The following is a 20,235-nucleotide window of genomic DNA, read 5'->3' as shown; positions in this document are numbered from 1 at the left end:
CATGGGAGTGGCCCTCATCTCCATGGCAACGGGTACACACTGATTTTGCTGGTCCATTTATGGACTCAATGTTTCTAATCGCTGTGGACGCCCATTTGAAATGGCCAGAGGTCATTAAAATGTCCTCCACCACCACGGAGAAAACTATTGCAGTCCTAAGGACCATCTTCGCCAGGAATGGGTTGCCAGAACAGATTTGCTCCGACAATGGGCTACAGTTTGCGTCTGAGGATTTCCGGAGGTTCCTGAAGAATAATGGGGTGAAACATTACACATCTGCCCCATATCATCCAGCCACAAATGGATTGGCTGAGAGGTTTGTTCAGACCTTTAAAAAGGCCATAAAGGCAATGTATAATGACGACATACCACTACAACACAAGGTGGATAATTTCTTGTTTGCTTACCGGAATGCGACACATGCAGTAACCAACCAAACCCCAGCCGTACTGTTTTTCAACCGAAGGCTAAGATGTCGCTTGGATTTGCTCAAACCAAACATAAGACGAGATGTTGAGGATAAGCAGTTCCAGCACATAAATGAGAAGCCAACCAGGAGCTTCAAGATAGGGCAACCAGTCTTGGCCCACGACTATCGAACAGAAAAATGGCAGCCAGGAACGATATGCACACAGCAGGGACCACTAATGTACACAGTGGACGTTGGAGAGAGCATCGTGAGACGCCATGCTGACCAGATTCTAGAGGCACAGGAACAAGCCAAACCTATACCACAAGCATGTGCACCTGGTAATGAGCCCGAAGTACAGATTGCGTCTACCTCAGAAGCAGGGGTATTGGAAGCTGACGAACCAACCAATGACAATGAGCCAGAATCGACTCCACCGCAAGAACAGGATACTCGAGAAAGTCGCTATCCAGTCAGGATCAGGAAGCCTCCTCAAAGACTGAACTTATAAATGATTATTTCAGTTGATGTATATAGTACCAAGAAAATTGTAATTGTAATTAGTTATTATTTAGTTGTTAAATGAATGTTATGTACTGTTTAGCTAAAAGGGGAGGAATTGTTGTGTATGTACCTTTAAGGGAATAACTGGTTTTAGACTGCAGTACCGGCAGTGACCACCCCTGTATAAAAGGCCCTAGCAGGCTTCTGTATTTCAGTCTGACATTTCAGTAAAGTACCTCTTAAACTGTTCTCCTGAAGCCCGTGTATTATTGAGGTGCGGACTTTACATGTTCCTCCTACACCCCCACCCTCCTTTAAGGTTTAGAAATTAATGCATTAAAATATCATTACTAAAACAAAGACTTGCATTTATATAGCACCTTTCACGACCACTGGACGTCGCAAAGCGCTTTACAGCCAATGAAGTACTTCTGGAGTGTAGTCACTGTTGTAATGTAGGAAACGTGGTGTCATGAATCTTACTATTCATGTAGAAATGACTCATGAGATAACACTGGGCGGCCAGTTGTTGGCGCCGTCCAAGGAAAGTATAAATACTCGGGCGTGGGCCCAGCTTGCTCAGGACATTTTTGTAACCAGGAACTCGTGATGTAACTAGAAAGTCATGGTTGTGAAACAGTTGATTAAAGCCTTGTTTTATACTCAAACCAAGTGCTTAGTAGTTTTCTTACGTCACGTGGCAGCCAACTTGCGCACAGCAAACTCCCAAAAACAGCAATGTGATAATGAACAGATAATCTGTTTTAGCGATGTTGGTTGAGGGATAAATATTGGCTAGGACACCGGGGATAACTCCCCTGCTCTTCTTCGAAATAGTGTCATAGGATCTTTTATGTCCACTTGAGAAAGCAGACAGGGCCTCGGTTTAAATTCTCATCCAAAAGACGGCACCTCTGACAGTACAGCACTCTTTAAGCACTGCACTGGGAGTGTCAGCCTAGTTTTATGTGCTCAAGTCCCTGGAGTGAGACTTGAACCCACAACCTTCAGACTCAGAGGCAAGTGTGCTACCAACCGAGCCACAGCTAACATCAATGTAAGCAATAACCTTATTGATCATTTCCGTTCTTCCCCTCGTCACAAGACTGGGATGAACCATTCGGTTTGGGGCCACTGAGGACAGCGACCATGACCTCAGAAAAGCTACTCCTGAGAGAGAAATTACAATGGTTCCTCCATTCTCTGCATCCCTGTCCTCTCCTTCCGGATTGTCTGACAGACTTTTTGCAGGACAAAGCCGTGCATGTTTGGGGGCGATAGTCATCTTGTGTGGTAGTGCAATATGGGCAGTCTGGCACTGGACGTACCCCCACCCCGACTTGATATTCAGACCTATTGACTTCAATGACCCACAGTGACCTCCCTCCAGCACTGAACCCATTGAGACTGAAGGTTTAAAAAAACAAGCCTGAAGGCTTTGTGTCTTAATGCGAGGAGCATTCGTAATAAGGTGGATGAATTAGCTGCGCAAATAGAGGTAAACGAATATGATATGATTGGGATTACAGAAACATGGCTCCAGGGTGGCCAAGGCTGGGAACTCAATATCCAGGGGTATTCAATATTCAGGAAAGATAGGCAAAAAGGAAAAGGAGGTGGGGTAGCATTGCTGGTTAAAGAGGGGATTAACACAATTGAAAGGCAGGATATTAGCTCTGATGATGTAGAATCTGTATGGGTAGAACTGAAAAATACCAAGGGGCAGAAAACGTTAGTGGGAGTGGTATATAGACCTCCAAACAGTAATGCGGAGGTCGGGGATGGCATTAAACGGGAAATTAGAGAAGCGTGCAATAAGGGCACAGCAGTTATCATGGGTGACTTTAATCTACATATAGATTGGGCTAACCAAATTAGTAACAATACTGTGGAGGAGGAATTCCTGGAATGTATACGGGATGGTTTCCTGGACCAATATGTCGAGGAACCAACTAGAGATCAGGCCACCTTAGACTGGGTATTTTGTAATGAGAAAAGATTAATTAGCAATCTTGTTGTGCAAGGCCCCTTGGGTCAGAACAATCATAATATGATAGAATTCTTCATTAAGATGGAGAGTGAAATAGTTGACTCAGAGACTAGGGTCCTGAATTTAAATAAAGGGGACTATGATGGTATGAGGTGCGAGTTGGGTAAGATTGATTGGGGAATGTCACTCAAAGGGTTGACGGTGGATGGGCAATGGCAAACATTCAAAGATCGCATGGATGAAGTACAGAATTTCTTCATCCCAATTTGGCATAAAAATAAAACAAAAAAGGTGACTCAACCGTGGCTAACAAGAGAAATTAGGGATAGCATAAGATCCAAGGAGAAGACATGTAAATTGGCCAGAAAAAGCAGTAAACCTGAGGATTGGGAGCAGTTTAGGATTCAACAAAGGAGGACAAAGGGATTAATTAAGAGGGGGAAAATAGAGTAAGCTTGCAGGGAACATAAAAACTGACTGTAAAAGCATTTATAGATATGTGAGGAGAAGAAGATTGGTGAAGTCAAGCATAGGTCCCTTGTAGTCAGAATCAGCGGAATTTATAATGGGGAACAAGGAAATGGCAGACCAATTAAATACATACTTTGGTTCCGTCTTCACAAAGGAGGACACAAATAACCTCCCAAAGATGTCGGGGAACATAGGGTCTAATGACAGGGAGGAACTGATAGAAATCAGTATTTGTAGGGAAATGGTGTTAGGGAAATTGATGGGATTGAGGGCCGATAAATCCCCAGGGCCTGATAATCTACATCCTAGGGTACTTAAGGAAGTGGCCCTAGAAATAGTAGATGCATTGCTGGTCATCTTCCAAAATTCGATGGACTCTGGAACAGTACCCATGGATTGGCAGGTAGCTAATGTTACCCCACTGTTCAAAAAGGGTGGTAGAGAGAAAACGGGGAATTACAGACTGGTAAGCCTGACATCGCTAGTGGGGAAAATGCTAGAGTCCATTATAAAGGATGTAATAGCAGAGCACTTGGAAAAAAGTGACCGGATCAGACAAAGTCAACATGGATTTACAAAAGGTAAATCGTGCTTGACTAATCTACTGGAATTTTTTGAGGATGTAACTGGTAAAATAGATAAGGGAGAACCAGTGGATGTGGTGTATTTGGATTTTCAAAAGGCTTTCGACAAGGTCCCGCATAAGAGATTAGCGTGTAAAATTAAGGCACATTGGGGGGAGAAATTCGGTATCGCCCCGTTTGGGGTGCTAGTATTGGCGGTGCGCAAAGTTTAGCGCCAGGCGAAAATTATCACCACCTCCAGCGATATTGGGAACCTGCGCCCCTGAAGGTGATTGCGGCGCTAAATCAGGCGCTGCATGACAGTCTTAAGGCGCTAACCCGGCGGCGCGACGCAATATCACCGAGGGCGGGTGCAGCGCAGGTGCTGTCAATTATCGAGTGCAGCCAGACACGCTGGCGCCGGACAGCTCTTAAAGGGGCGGATCAATCATCATCTCCAGCCGCACCCTGCGCATCGTAGGCCTCAAACTCGGCGGTAACCTACCTGTGGCGTCGACAACTGCCTGAACATGGAGAGGGCCAGGGAGAGAGCGCAACGCTTCAGCGAGGGGGCATTGGATGCTCTGGTTGGCAAGGTGGAGCGCAGGTGATCTGTACTCTACCCAGAGAATGGCAGGAGGCCTCAGCACAGCGACTATCGCAGAGCTTGGAGGGAGGTTTCCAACAGAGTCACCTCCAGCATCATGGTTCCCAGGACTCCTGTGCAATGCAGGAAGAAGTTCAACGACCTCACTCGGGTCGTCAGGGTGAGTGCCTTTTTCAGAATCATCTTCATCCCTCCATCTGGACCTCACTTTATGGCCAGAGGGTGTGCAAAGCCCCAATGGCCAGCTGTCATCCAGCACCCATGGCCTTTTCTGGAAACACACACGCACATTCAGCTCTGTGCATAATGTAAGGGCTCCTGGAGCATGGGAGGCATGTCATCCCAGATCAGGGCAGCATAATGTAAGGGCTAATCGACCATGGGAGGCATGTCATCCCAGATCAGGGCTGCAGGTTTCCTCACACCCCGTCCTTTCTCTTGCAGGCCAAGCTGGCCCATAATAGAAGACAACAGCATCGGACCGGAGGAGGCCGGCCTCACCTGCAGACCCTCACAGACCTGGAGGAGCGAGTCCATCGGATTGTGGCAAGCTGGATGATTGGCCCCGTTGCCTCTGGAGATGCCGACCCCATTGTGGACAGCAATGGTAAGGTCATCACCTTTTTGACCTCTCTCCTTCCACTTGTTCCCCACACCAGCATGCTTTTTCACTCTCGAGCCAACTCAGAGCATTGCAGCACTCATACATCCCTTGCTGCCACCCTGTCCTTTCGCTAAAGCCACTCTTGAACCTCCCTGCTTTCAGATGCTGCATCACCAGCTCGGGAGGCGGGCCCTCAAGCTGCCAGTGCAAGTGACTCTGGAGGCGACGAGGAGGAGGAAGCCGGACCACCCGTGCCACCCTCAGGCGAGCCAGCCCATGTCCAGTCTGGGGAGACGCCTTCCCTGGAGGGGAGCAGGGGGAAATGGTCTGAGGAGGATGCAGCTCCAGGACCCAGCAGCCTGCAGAAACGCGAGGGGGGTAGGGAAGCTCGGGGGCTCCCCGGAGGGCGAGTCGGGCCGCGAGTGCTGCTGCACAGAACGCAGAAGAGGTGCGTGCCCTTGTAGCAATGAGCGCCCAGGCTGGGCAGAGGCACACTGAGCTCATGGCTGCAGTGGCAAGGATGCCCGATTCCATTGAGACACTGGCAAGGAGTGTCCAGGACTTCGGCGCAGCACAGGCAAGGATTGTCCAGGACTTCGGCGAAGCACTGGCACCTGCCACGCAAGTGCTGAGTGCTGCCATGCAGTCAGTGGCTGGTCTCATGCAGATGCAGATTGAGGCCACGCGAGCACTGACTGCTGCCACCCTCGCTGGATCGGGCAGGATTCCCCGGGGCCCTTGCCGCGCCACAGCAGGCCAGCAATCTGTGCACCAGCTGATTGCTGCGCATGCTGCGGTGCTGCCCCGTCAGAGTGCCAGTGTGTCAGCCGACCAGGGAGCTGCTGTCCGTTCTCAGGATGACAGCATTCCTGATGCCACAACTGGCACTTCTCCACTGCAGCTGCCACCACCTGTAGGACAGACTGCTGCCGCCCATGCAGAGTTGGAGCAGTCAGCAGCCGGGCCCTCCAGGCCCAGAGCTGGTTCAAGCCGTACCTCAAGGGCATCTGCGGTCTCAGTTTCGGACAGTCAGCAGGCCTCCCCCAACCTTGCTGCAGCCACTGGGGTCCCATTACGGAGGAGCTGCAGGGCGGGAAGGGGGCAATTCTGCAAGGGAAGCAGATCACCATCGAGGGGCAAAAAGTAGGAGGTGTTGCTAAATTATGTTATTTCTTTCATTCAAGGCCGAGGATGCTGGTCTGAATGTTGGTTATGTTTTGGACATTGTCTCCAGGGTGTGAGAGCCAGTTATGTTTTGGACATTGTCTCCAGGGTGTGAGAGTAAGTTATGTGGCAGTCTGTTTGTTTTGGTGTTTGTTTCCATTGTTTTGTCATGCGGGAAGGATACACAGTTTGTTAAATAAAGAAGTTTATTTATTCACAATGTCCATGTCTGTTCTTTGCACAAATTGTTGCCTTGACTGGCTTAGGGGTAGCAGGACGGTTCCATTCATGTTCTTGGAATGGCAGCAAGCATTCCCTCAGAGGGGCCTAGAAGCGACTTGCTATAAGCCTCTGACGGACGGCCCTTGCAGTTTGTGCCTCCCTCCCGTCTTGGTGCTGCTCCTCCTTCTCCTTCTCCTCCTCCTCCTCCTCCTCCTCTGCTGGTGCTTCAATGTCTGGTGGCATTGGCTGGGTCCTGAGGATTGCCAGGTTATGCAGCATGCAACACATAACCACGAAGTGGGAGACTCGCTCAGGTGAGTACTGAAGGGCTCCTCCGGAATGGTCCAGACAGCGGAACCGTTGCTTCAGCACGCCGATTGTGTGCTCCACGATGTTCCTGGTCGCTTGATGGCTCTTCTTGTATCATTCTTCAGCAGGGGTGCTGGACGAACGGAGCGGGGTCAGCAGCCAGGGGCACAGAGGATAGCCCTTGTCCCCGAGAAGCCAGCCTCCTGGGTGAGCCGGGGCTTCAAAAAGGTCTGCCACAGAAGTCTGGCGCAGGATGAAGGAGTCATGGCTGCTGCCTGGTAAGTGGGCATTGACAGCGAGTATCAGCTGTCAGTGGTCACAGACCAGCTGCACATTCAAAGAATGGAACCCCTTTCGGTTGCGGAAATCCTCCACATTCTCTAGAGGCGCCCGCAAAGCCACATGCATGCAGTCAATGGCGCCTTGCACCATGGGGAAGCCCGCTATCCTTGCGAAGCCCTCTGCGCGCTCTCGCTGCTTGTCCGGGGTCATTGGGAAGGAGATGTACTGCCGTCTCCTTTTAAAGAGGGCATTAGTCACTTGACGGATGCAACAATGCACCGCGAACTGTGAGATGTTGGCAATGTCCCCAGCAGCGGCCTGAAAGGAGCCGCTGGCATAGAAGTTTAGAGCCACAGTGATCTTCACAGCCACTGACAGAGATGTCCTGCACCTTAGTTGAGGCTGCAGATCTGGCTGAAGCAGGTGGCAGAGCTCAGTGACCACCTCCTTACTGAAGCGCAGCCTTCGGAAACACTGCTCCTCCGACATGTTGATATACGAAAACTGTTGGCAGAAAACCCTGGCAGCATAAGGTCTCGTGTGCCGACGTCTGTTGGCCCTCCTCCATCTGGCCATGCCTGCCACTCTATCCCTGCGTCTCTGTGCCCTGTCAATATGATTGAGAAGGACGACGTTCCCATCCAATGCAGCCCCCATAGTAAGTGCGCACTGAAAGTTATGCCGGTTGAGAAGCTTACCAACTGCGAAGTTATGTTCAGAAGGCTAAAGTTCCTCAGCCAGCGCTGGCTCACTGCAGAAATGGCTCTCCGTTTGTCTCTGAGCAACTCTCTCTCTCTCTCACAGAAGGTGTGGTCCAAAAATGGCTACCACTAATAATCCAGGAAGAGTCCCCTTTAAATAGCGCCCCCCCAGCCCGACAGCGACTGGGAAACGTTCCAGGTAACCTGTCGTTGGTAGCGACAGGTGGAACGTAGGGGGGCGCCACTGAATTTCCGGTCCGGGGCGCCCCAAGGGCATTTGCACACTGAAATGACGTCATGATCTGCGTGCACCGGTGAGCGGGCGCTACGGTTTAGCACCGGCGCTAAATGTCCACTCAATTTGGGAAGAGGCGCAGGATTCGCTGCGCCCGGGCGCTAGTTGGTTAGCGCCCCACTTCTCGACCTCTTTAGGCGCTAATGGGTGGCGCAACCAACTGAATATTTCCCCCATGGGATTGGGGGCAAGGTACTGTCTTGGATAGAGAACTGGTTGGCAGACAGAAAGCAAAGAGTTGGAATAAACGGCTCTTTTTCCAAGTGGCAGGCAGTGACTAGTGGGGTACCGCAGGGATCGGTCCTTGGACCCCAGCTATTCACAATATATATTAATGATCTGGATGAGGGAACTAGATGTAATATCTCCAAGTTTGCAGATGACACAAAGCTGGGTGGGCGTGTGTGCTGTGAGGAGGATACCAAGAAACTCCAGTATGATTTGGACAGGTTGGGTGATTGGGCAGAAGCATGGCAGATGCAATATAACGTGGATAAATGCGAGATTATCCACTTTGATGTCAAAAACAGGAAGGCAGATTATTATCTGAATGGCAATAGATTGGGAGAAGGGGAAGTGCAATGAGACCTGGGCGTCCTTGTGCACCAGTTGCTGAAAGTAAGCATGCAGGTGCAGCAGGCGGTTAAGAAGGCAAATGGTATGTTGGCCTTCGTAGCGAGAGGGTTTGAGTACAGGAACAAGGATGTCTTGCTGCAGTTGTACAGGGCCTTGGTGAGACCACATCTGGAGTATTGTGTGCGGTTTTGGTCGCCTTATCTGAGGAAGGATGTTCTTGCCATGGAAGGAGTGCAGCGAAGATTCACCAGGCTGATACCTGGGATGGCAGGAATGACATATGAGGAGAGATTGGGTCGATTGGACTTGTACTCGCTGGAGTTTAGAAGAATGAGAGGGGATCTCATCGAGACTTATAGGAGGAGAAATTCGGTTGGTAGCGCCTCCAACTAGCGCCTAAAGAGGCCGAGAAGTGGGGCGTTAGCCAATTTTCGGCCGGGCGCAGTGAACCCAGCACCTCGCCCCATATTGAGCATACATTTAGCGCCAGCGCTAAATCTTAGCGCCCGCTCACGGGTGCAGGCAGATCATGGCGTCATTTGAGTGTGCAACGCCTTTTGGGTGCCCCGGACCGGAAATTCAGTGGCGCACCCCTCCGTAGCGCCTGGCGCTAATAAGGATAGCTTACCTGGAGCCTTCCCCAGTCGCTCTCGGGCTGGAGGGGCGTTATTTAAAGGGCACTGGTGTGGTTTAAAAGCGGCAGCCTTTTTGGCTCACAACTTCTTCGAGAGTTACAGAGAGCTGCTGGGCTGCACACTGCGAGTCATTTCACCACTGAGCCAGCGCTAGCAGAGGAACTTCAGCCTTCTGACCATCACCTTGCTGTTGGTGAGCATTTCCAACGGCAAAACTTTCTTTGCGCACTTATTATGGGAGCTGCATTGGAGGGGAACGTCCTGCTGCTGAATCATCTGGAAAGGGCACAGAGATGCATGGAGAGAGGGGCAGGCATGGCCAGACGGAGGAGGATCAACAGACGTCGCCACACCAGACCTTACGCTGCCAGTGTTTTCCGACAGCAGTTTTCCTACATGAACATGTCGGAGGAGCAGTGTATCAGAAGGCTGCGCTTTAGAAAGGAGGTGGTGACTGAGCTGTGCCAACTGCTTCAGCCAGTTCTGCAACCTCAGATAAGGTGCGGGACATCTCTGTCGGTGGCTGTGAGGATGACTGTTGCCCTAAACTTCTACGCAAGCGGCCCCTTTCAGGCCACAACTGGCGACATAGCCAACATCTCGCAGTTTGCGGTGCATTGCTGCATCCGTCAAGTGACTGATGCCCTGTTTAAAAGGAGGCGGCAGTACATCTCCTTCCCAATGACCCCGGACAAGCAGCGGGAGCGCGCAGAGGGCTTCGCTGCAATAGCGGACTTCCCCATGGTGCAGGGTGCCATTGACTGCACGCACATGGCTTTGCGGGCGCCTGTAGAGAATCCGGAGGATTTCCGCAACCGCTAGAGGTTCCATTCCTTGAATGTCCAGCTGGTCTGTGACCACCGACAGCTGATCCTCGCAGTGAATGCGCAGGTCCCAGGCAGCAGCCACGACGCCTTCATCCTGCGCCAGACTTCTGTTGCAGACCTTTTCGAGGCCCCGGCTCACCCAGGAGGCTGGCTTCTCGGGGACAAGGGCTATCCTCTGTGCCCGTGGCTGATGACCCACCCCTTTAATAGCTGGCCGGCGCCAGTGTGTCTCGGGAAAAGTGATTATTGACAGCACCTGCGCTGCACCCCGCCACCGCGAGATTGGGTTGCGCCGCCGGGTTAGCGCCTTAAGAGTATCGTGCAGCACCTGATTTAGCGCTGCAATCACCTTCAGGGGTGCTGCAACCCAATATCGCGCCAGGTGGCGCTAAATTGCGCCTGGCGCTAAACTTTGCGCATCACCAGGACTAGCGCCCCAAACGGGGCTATACCCAATTTCTCCCCCATAAAATTCTAACAGGACTAGACAGACTAGATGCTGGAAGGATGTTCCCGATGGTTGGGGAGTTTAGAACCAGTGGTCACAGTCTAAGGATAAGGGGTAAGCCATTTAGGACAGAGATGAGGAGGAATTTCTTCACCCAGAGAGTGGTGAACCTGTAGAATTCTCTGCCAAAGAAGACAGTAGAGGCCAATTCATTAAATATATTCAAGAAGGAGTTGGATATATTTCTTAAGGCTAAAGGGGTATGGGGATATGGACGATCAGCCATGATCTCATTGAATGGCGGAGCAGGCTCGAGGGGCCGAATGGCATACACCTGGTCCTATCTTCTATGTTTCTATGTTTCTAGGGCATCTCATTCGCATGGGTCAGGCGGGTGCAAGCACCATCTCAGATGCATCGCTGCTACCCGGCTTCCCCAGGTCTGCCAGAAACTCTGGGGCTCGCTCACCCATTGGTGCTTTGCCCAGGCTCCCACCTACCCAACCACAAGGGGGCTGATCAGCAATCATTTTAAAATCACTATAAGGACTGCAGCAGTTCAAGGAGAAGACCCACCACCAACATCTCAAGGCCAACCAGGGATGAGCATTGAATGCCACCTTGCCACCGTCACCCACACCCTGAGAACACATTTTTTTTTAAACTCACGTCGCACAATTTGAGCTGAAGTCATGTAAATTTTTATCACTATTTGATATCAGGGAAGAACAAAGCCAGCATAGAACGGCCCAAAAGCAACCATGTGCCGCTACATTAGGTGACTCACCATTTCCAATAGTGTCAGCTGTGGCTCAGTGGGTACCACTCTCGCCTCTGAGTCAGAAGGTCAAAGGTTCAAGACCCACGCGAGAAATTTAAGCCACATCATCGAGGTCAATACTTCGGTCGAGTGCTGCACTGTCGGAGGAGCTGTCCTTCAGATGCGACGTTAAATCGAGTTCCGTCTGCCACATGTTGTCAGGTGGATATAAAAGGTCCCACGGCACCATTTGAACAAGAACAGGGGAGTTCTCCCCAGTGTCCTGGCTAAAATTTATCGCTCAACCACCATCACTAAAAACAGATTATCTGCCCATTATCTCATGGCTGTTTGAGGGAGCTTGCTGCGCGCGATTTGACTGCTGCGTTTCCTATATGGCAACAGCGACTACACTTCAAAAGTACTTCATTGGCTGTGAAGCACTTTAGGACGTCCTGAGGTCATGTAAGGCGCTATATAAATGCAAGTTCTTTTTTTTCTTTTTCAAAAGGAAGTTTACTGGAATTTGAGTTGGTCATCAACATGTGGCAGATGAAGCTGCAGTGGTCATAATATTCCAGTAATTGCTTTTTGTAGTAATAATGGTGGTTAGTTGTATAAAATTACCTAAAATAAAACTAAAATAAGACAAAATGACTTGGCTTACAGAGTTAAAAGTAATAGTCCTGCTATACAGCTATACTTAAGTGGAATCAGTAAATGTGACCATGAAGCTGTCGGATTGTCGTAAAAACCCAATTGGTTCACTAATGCCCTTGAGGAAAGGAAACCTGGCATCCTTACCTGGTCTGGCCTATATGTGACTGCAGTCCCATAAAAATGTGGATGACTCTTACCTGCCCTCAGTTGTATCAAACTGCTACTGCCATGGTTCAAGAAGAGGGCCCACCACCACCCTCTCGGGGCAACTAGTGATGGGCAATAAATGACGGCCACATCCCGTGAACAAATATTTTTTAAAAATAAATAAGGGTCACAGACTTGAAGCGTTAACTCTGTTTCTCTCTCCACGGTTGCTGCCTGGCCTGCTGAGTGTTTCCAGCATTTGCTGTTGTTATTTCAGATTTCCAGCATCCGCAGTATGTGGCAGCAACACTGATCAGATAAGCGGATCTCTGTGCATGTTTAACAACCACGTACAGAAGTAAACACATCCCCAGTTAAATTTTAATGTTAGTGCTGAACCAGGGCACCAGTCAGCTCTTCACTGACACCAAAAGAGCTTGAAAACACAAGTCTAAAAAGTCCCCAGTTGGTCCAACATTTTTAAATTTCACTTCACGCTAACGGCAGTTATACTACTAACCATCAGTTACACAGAAGATCGTGCAAAGCCAAGGTGACATCAAACATCCCAAGGTCTCGCACCACTTGCATCACCAGTCATACAGCAGATTTCCCGTTAAAGAAAGAAAGACTTGCATTTATATAGCGCCTTCCATGACCACCGGACGTCTCAAAGCACTTTACAGCCAATGAAGTACTTTTGAAGTGGAGTCACTGTTATAATGTGGGAAACGCGGCAGCCAATTTGCGCACAGCAAGGCCCCGCAAACAGCAATGTGATAATGACCAGATAATCTGTTTTTGTTATGTTGGTTGAGGGATAAGTATTGGCCGGGATGCAACGCATAAAGCTATGTTATACAAATACAACCCTGAGAATTCCTTAAAGAGAACGTATGATCTATGGATGGAATGTGCAGAACAAACAAGAGTAAATTGAAAATGTAGGGAGCCTCCTTTCAAGGCTAATATATTTAAAAACTGGCCGACATCCAAGTATTCATGAATTAACCTGGGATTTTTAATTTGACCTTTAAGCTCTGTGTCGCTCTTGCTAGGGATTCTACTGAAAAACCATTAAGAGAAATAATGAAGAACAAACACTCACTGAAAATTAGTTCTGCTACATAAGCTTTACATAAATTAGCATGATATTTACATATTAGCTGCACATGCAGAAACTGTCTGTTATCTTTGTGGGTTTTATTCAGATATCTCTCTCATGCTCAGCATCAAGCACCATGCCTGTAAGTGCGCTTTCGCTTCCTGCAAATCAGAGTGCCTACCTTATGTGCACAATATCTGGGAGACTGTGGGGGCAATTTTCCCACTGGAGGCGAGATGGAGGCGGGTTTGAGTTTGGGTGGGTTTGAAACCCGCGTCCACTGATAGGTTTCAAAATGTTGCGATTTTCCCATGATTGGCCACTTGATTTCAGAGGTGTGGGATGCCCTTGGTCAATTAGTGTTTTGGGACTGAAACCCGCCTCTGTTGACAGCACTTTTCCAGTCTGATTTTATGGCTTCTTGCTCCCTTGTCTCATTCCACAGCATTTCTGCGTCCCCTGCACCACCTCCAACATCTTTTCAGAAACCTATGTCCAATTCCAAAGCAAGGGCCTACCCGAGGCTCTCGGATGAGGCGCAGCAAATGTTGTTTGAGGGGGTGACATGGAGGTGCTCTTCCACTCATCTCGGAGGAAGAGGCCTGCCAAAGAAACCAAGGCTGTGTGGGTACAGCTGGCAAGGGATATGACCTCCAGATCTGTGTGCAGATTGGGAGAATGTTTCTGTGTATTGATGAAATGCCATCCCTGTTGGAAAACATTAAAATGATTTGAAGCCAAAATGTTGGTGTTATGGCATCTCTTCTTTCGCCTTAGGCAGCTTCACATTGCGGGCACCGCCACACTTGCATTGTCAGGTTGGTGGCCTGAGTGAAAGGAGGCCAGAGAGTCATGTCCATTGTCAATAATGTCCTAGGATGGAGCCAAGGACATGTGCCAACTTGGGCAACCTATGCAAAACTGGCCAGGATAAGTTCACCCCTTGCATCCCTGGCAGCCATATGCTCACGTGCTGCCGCTGCCGCTGGTCGATACACCGGCGCTCTGACCTCCTCCTGCTCCTCCTCCTCCTCCTGCTCCTCCTCCTCCTCCTCCTGCTCCTCCTCCTCCTCCTCCTGCTCCTCCTCCTCCTCCTCCTCCTCAGCCTCCTCCTCCTCATCATCCTCATCTGAGGAGGGCTGGAACTGAGCCGCTTGCTCATCAGGAAGCTGCAAGCCATGACACTGTGCGATATTGTGCAGGGCACAGCTGACCACGACCATTCTGGAGACCCTGTATGGTGTATACTGCAGGGCTCCACCTGATCGGTCAAGGCAACGGAAGTGCATCTTCAACAACCCAATGGTTTGCTCTATGATGGACCTGGTCGAAGTGTGGATGGCGTTGTAGTGCTCTTCAGCCTCATTAGCTGGCCTCCTGATCGGCGTCATTAGCCACTTCTTCAGGGGATAGCCTTAGTCACCAAGGAGCCATCCGTTAAGTTGGTTTGGTGGATTGAAAAGCGGAGGAACACTAGAGTGCCGCAGGGTGAAAGAGTCATGGCAACTTCCACAGAACTTGGCGTAAACATGAAAGAACTCCTTCTTGTGGTTACACACCAGTTGAGGGAGTGGAAGCCCTTTCTGCTGACAAAGATAGCTGGGTTGTGATGGGGCACCCTAAGGGCCACATGTGTGCAGTCTATGACGCCCTGCACCATTGGCATGCCTGCCATATTTGCGAATCCAACCGAACGGGTGGTTATACTTGCTTGATCCCTTGTGAACTGGATGTAATTGTGGGCCTTAGCAAAAAGGGCCTCAGTAACCTGCGTGATGCAACTGTGGCCGCTGACTGGGAGATGCCACTGATGATCCCTGGAAGGAGCCTGAGGCAAAGAAGTTGGAATGCGGTGGTGACTTTGACAGCCACTGGTAAGGGGTGTCCACCCGTTCCTCTGGGCACCAGGTCTTGCTGCAGCAGGCCGCAGATCTCTCGGACAACCTCTCACGAAAGTCTCAGCCTCCTTTGGCACTGCTGCTCACTCATGTTGAGGTAGCTCATCCTTTGTCTGTAAACCTTCTGTGGGGAGTATCTCCTGCGGCGAGATGCCTCGATGCGCTGGTGCCTTCTGCCCTGTGCAGCATCAGGTGGCTGAGCAGGAGGTTGGGGCTCCTGCTGATGTTGCTGCTGAGCTGCCTGGTTCTGCTGCTGCCCTGGATGGTCCTCATCCTCATCTGAGGTCCATGCAGAAAGAAAACGAATGGTTCCCATGCTGCTTGTAGATGCCTCCTTTGGGGAAGCGCTCATTACAAGCGGGGAGAGGGTCTTCCAAGGAGGTCCCACAGTTGATGGAGTCAAGCTGCAGCACCTCTGACTTCGGAAAGCCTTCTAAAAGTGCTCAGAGACCTTTTAAAGCCAAGGTCCGGCACCTGCAAAAAATCCTTGCTGCAATAAACGATGTCTTGTTAGACCTGCAGCAGTGAGGAGGCCACCCATGAGTCAACCCGCCTGGTTTACCTGGCGTGGTTCAGGAGGTGCGTGGAGCACACCGAAATCCTCGAAAAATCACGAGGGCCTCTCAAAATAGGCTTAGAGAGGCCCTTAACAAGCATTTAAGGATGTTAAATAGCGCAATGGCCAGCTGGAGGTGGGAGCGTTTAACAACCTCCAAAACCGGCACTGGTAGAATCCCATGGAGGCGGGTTGGAGGCGGGTTCCGAACCCGACCTCTTTGAATCTGATTTTCCCACCTTTCCCGCCTCCAAACACGCCTCCTCCAACGTCAGAAAATCGCCCCCTGTGACTCTATTTAACTTACTGGATAAGTCACAAGCCAGCTCGTGATCTCCTAGACCTCAAAGGGCAATATCATAAATATTCTATCAGATGGTGGCTTAGTGTATAACCTACATTATTAGTAGCATATGAGTAGTAGTAAAAACAATACAGCAGATTACAGTAGCATACAGAATTTTATACACTCAATACAAAAATAACAAAGGTGCAACCCTTGACTAATTCTCTCAATAGTAATAAAGCAGCTTCCGTAGCATAACTTACATAGAATTACATAGAATATACAGCAAAGCAACAGGCCAGTCGGCCCATCTAGTCTGTGCTAGTGTTTATACTCCACTGGAGTCGCCTCCCATTCTCTCGACCTCATCTCAGCCTTTCAGCATATCTTTCTATTCCTTTTTCTCTCTTGTACTCGTCTAGTTTCCTTTTGAAAGCATCTAAGCTATTGGCCTCAACCACTTCCTGTGGTAGCGAGTGCCACATTCTAACCACTCTCTGAGTAAAGAAATTTCTCCTTATTTCCCCATTATTTTTATTAGTAACTATCTTGTATTTATGGCCCCTTGTTTTGGATTCTTTCCACATATACCGCGACCAACACATTGATCATTTTAAAGACCTCTTAAAAATGAAGAGGTGAGGTTCTGTTTGATCAACCAAGCCTCGGGCCTCTATCTCATGACTTCAGGAGAACTGAAGGAATTGACACAAGGCGGGCCGAGATATGCTTTCCATACCTTTGAGGTTCGAGCAGAGACAAAGAAAATTAAATTTGTATCTTTCCAAATCAAATAAAGCATATTTAGCATTAAAGACACTGAGAATTTCTGCAGTCATAGGGCCCGTGGAGTGTCAGCAGATTCTACCTAATAGCTGTTAGAAACATCCATTTGTCACCTTGATGCAACCCACACTTGCCTCGATCGAACACTTGCAGAACAAAGCAAGCAATTAAAAGGAAAAGCTTCTGATGGGATCAACCCAAATGCCGCAAGACTGCCATTAATAACTGAGAATACATCAAAGCCAATTTGCCTCAACTAAGAAGGTTTATCTCTCAGAGTGGATACACTGGCCTAATAAAAAGTGCAGCTCTTAAACTGGATTATTCCCTTAAACGAACCTGGTTTTAACTCTGAAAACAAAACCATGAAAAGAAAAGCAGAAGAGCGCACCATGAATAAGATACTCCATTTTGTGACACTTATACATACGGATACAGGAATCCCGCCATATGCGGATTTCACGTATACACGGTTTCCTCACTGCAACAACTTTTGCCAACCAGCGGTGAATTTTTGCGTTAACGCGGTTTGCCGCTCTTTTCAGCATAATAACAACTACGCTTGTTCTCGCTCCAATCGTGGATATACTGTACCTGTACTGTGTGTGTGTGAACGTTTAGCCCTTAATCATGGCCCCTAAGTGTAATCTCAGTGGTAAAGGTGAATCAATAGCGAAAAGGGCAAGGAATGTACTAACCTTAGATAGGAAATTAGATGTCGTTAATAGGCTTGCCCGTGGTGAAAGTACAGCGTCGGTTGAACGACTAATGGAGGTTAACGAGTCCACCATTAGAACCATAAAAAAAAGGCACTGTTCCTTGCTACTAATCTCTCGGACCTCTTTATGGAGATTGACCCATTCTTGGAGCGTAGTTTAAAATTCAAGCGAGGTTTGGAGGATTTAATGAGACCATACAAGCAGGTCCAGAAAGATATTCAGAAAAAAATGAGTCAACCATCCATCGCAGAATTCTTTAAGAAACCGCCCAGTTGATCTTTTTTATTGTGTTATTTGAACATTTATTGTTTTTGTTATATTATTGTGTATTTTATTTATGTTTAATAAAAGAACAAGCAACTTACATAGGCTCTGAACAGTTTATATGTGGCCGCGTTCCCCCTAACCCCATTTTTCCCATAGGGTCTTGTATTTGCCAACCGCAGTTTTTCTAACCACGGGGGGTTTCAGGGACATATCCCCCGTGGTTGGGGAGGGATTCCTGTATTGAAAAATACATCACCATCTCCACTGGCAATGCCCAATGAATAGACTGAATTGTATGTGCAGGGAATAAGACTGTTCAATAACACATGTCAGCTTCTTAATTATAAAATATAATAATGTAAAATCTCAGAAATGAAAACTTAACATTATTACAGTAAAAGCATAAAAAGAATTAAGTACTAAAGTCTTCTCCTTCGCGAAGCCTTGCCTCCTGAGAACAGCAAAATGGTTTTAAAGTCAATTTAATGAAAATCATAAACTATACTGAGCTGCATTAATATCCAAAATATGCTTCACGCCTATCACTAAATCTCATTTGGGTCTTTCAAAAGATTACACAATTAGAATAGATTACTTTGGATGATCCTGCTGAAGCCTCCTTGTAGATTATAGCTGTGATATTAGTAGGATGCTTGAGAAGCTTCTATTTGTAGTTGCTCTCTGGGCCACCTTATAGGGAGACAGGTGGCCCTGCGCCAAACACTAGTTTCCCATTTAATGTGCTGCAGGCCTGGAATGACCTTTGGTTCCATCATTGGTCTGCACTGAGTTGGCTAATCTCAGTGCAATTGTTCTCCTGGACTGAGAAAAATAATAAAAACCAGCTGGTGTACCCACTCCTGATCACTTATCTCCGTTGGAAAGTACACATGTCTGGACATTGAGTCAGATTTGGCACAACTGTAATAGCCCCGTGGTTGAATAGCCAGCCATCATCTCTGCCCTCGCTGACCTGCATTGGCTCCCTGTCCCTCAACACCTCAAATTTTCATCTGTGGGTGTAAATCCCTCCATGGCCTTGCCCCTCCCTATCTCTGTAGCCTCCTCCAGTCCGACAACCTGCACCCTTCCCCGAACTTGCTGCTCCTTTGGCTTCTTGCGCATTCCCCCCCCTCCCTTCTGTGCATTTAGCTTCATGCTCTGGAACTCTCTCGCTAAACCTCTCTGCCTCTCCACCTCCCTCCTTAAACCCCATCTCTTTGATCACCTCCCTCCTTAAACCCCACCTCTTTGATCACCTCCCTCCTTAAACCCCACCTCTTTGATCACCTCCCTCCTTAAACCCCACCTCTTTGGTCACCTCCCTCCTTAAACCCCACCTCTTTGATCACCTCCCTCCTTAAACCCCACCTCTTTGATCACCTCCCTCCTTAAACCCCACCTCTTTGATCACCTCCCTCCTTAAACCCCACCTCTTTGATCACCTCCCTCCTTAAGCCCCACCTCTTTGATCACCTCCCTCCTTAAACCCCATCTCTTTGATCACCTCCCTCCTTAAACCCCATCTCTTTGATCACCTCCCTCCTTAAACCCCACCTCTTTGATCACCTCCCTCCTCAAACCCCATCTCTTTGATCACCTCCCTCCTTAAACCCCATCTCTTTGATCACCTCCCTCCTTAAACCCCACCTCTTTGATCACCTCCCTCCTTAAACCCCATCTCTTTGATCACCTCCCTCCTCAAACCCCATCTCTTTGATCACCTCCCTCCTTAAACCCCATCTCTTTGATCACCTCCCTCCTTAAACCCCACCTCTTTGATCACCTCCCTCCTTAAACCCCACCTCTTTGATCACCTCCCTCCTTAAACCCCACCTCTTTGATCACCTCCCTCCTTAAACCCCATCTCTTTGATCACCTCCCTCCTTAAACCCCACCTCTTTGATCACCTCCCTCCTTAAACCCCATCTCTTTGATCACCTCCCTCCTTAAACCCCACCTCTTTGATCACCTCCCTCCTTAAACCCCACCTCTTTGATCACCTCCCTCCTTAAACCCCACCTCTTTGATCACCTCCCTCCTTAAACCCCATCTCTTTGATCACCTCCCTCCTTAAACCCCATCTCTTTGATCACCTCCCTCCTTAAACCCCACCTCTTTGATCACCTCCCTCCTTAAACCCCATCTCTTTGATCACCTCCCTCCTTAAACCCCATCTCTTTGATCACCTCCCTCCTTAAACCCCATCTCTTTGATCACCTCCCTCCTGAAACCCCACCTCTTTGATCACCTCCCTCCTTAAACCCCACCTCTTTGATCACCTCCCTCCTCAAACCCCACCTCTTTGATCACCTCCCTCCTCAAACCCCACCTCTTTGATCACCTCCCTCCTTAAACCCCACCTCTTTGATCACCTCCCTCCTTAAACCCCACCTCTTTGATCACCTCCCTCCTTAAACCCCACCTCTTTGATCACCTCCCTC

Source organism: Somniosus microcephalus, chromosome 20, assembly GCF_052327205.1.
Source record: "Somniosus microcephalus isolate GS21.2 chromosome 20, FLI_Smic_1.0, whole genome shotgun sequence".
Classification (NCBI taxonomy): Eukaryota; Metazoa; Chordata; class Chondrichthyes; order Squaliformes; family Somniosidae; genus Somniosus; species Somniosus microcephalus.
This window is presented reverse-complemented; position numbering follows the sequence as displayed.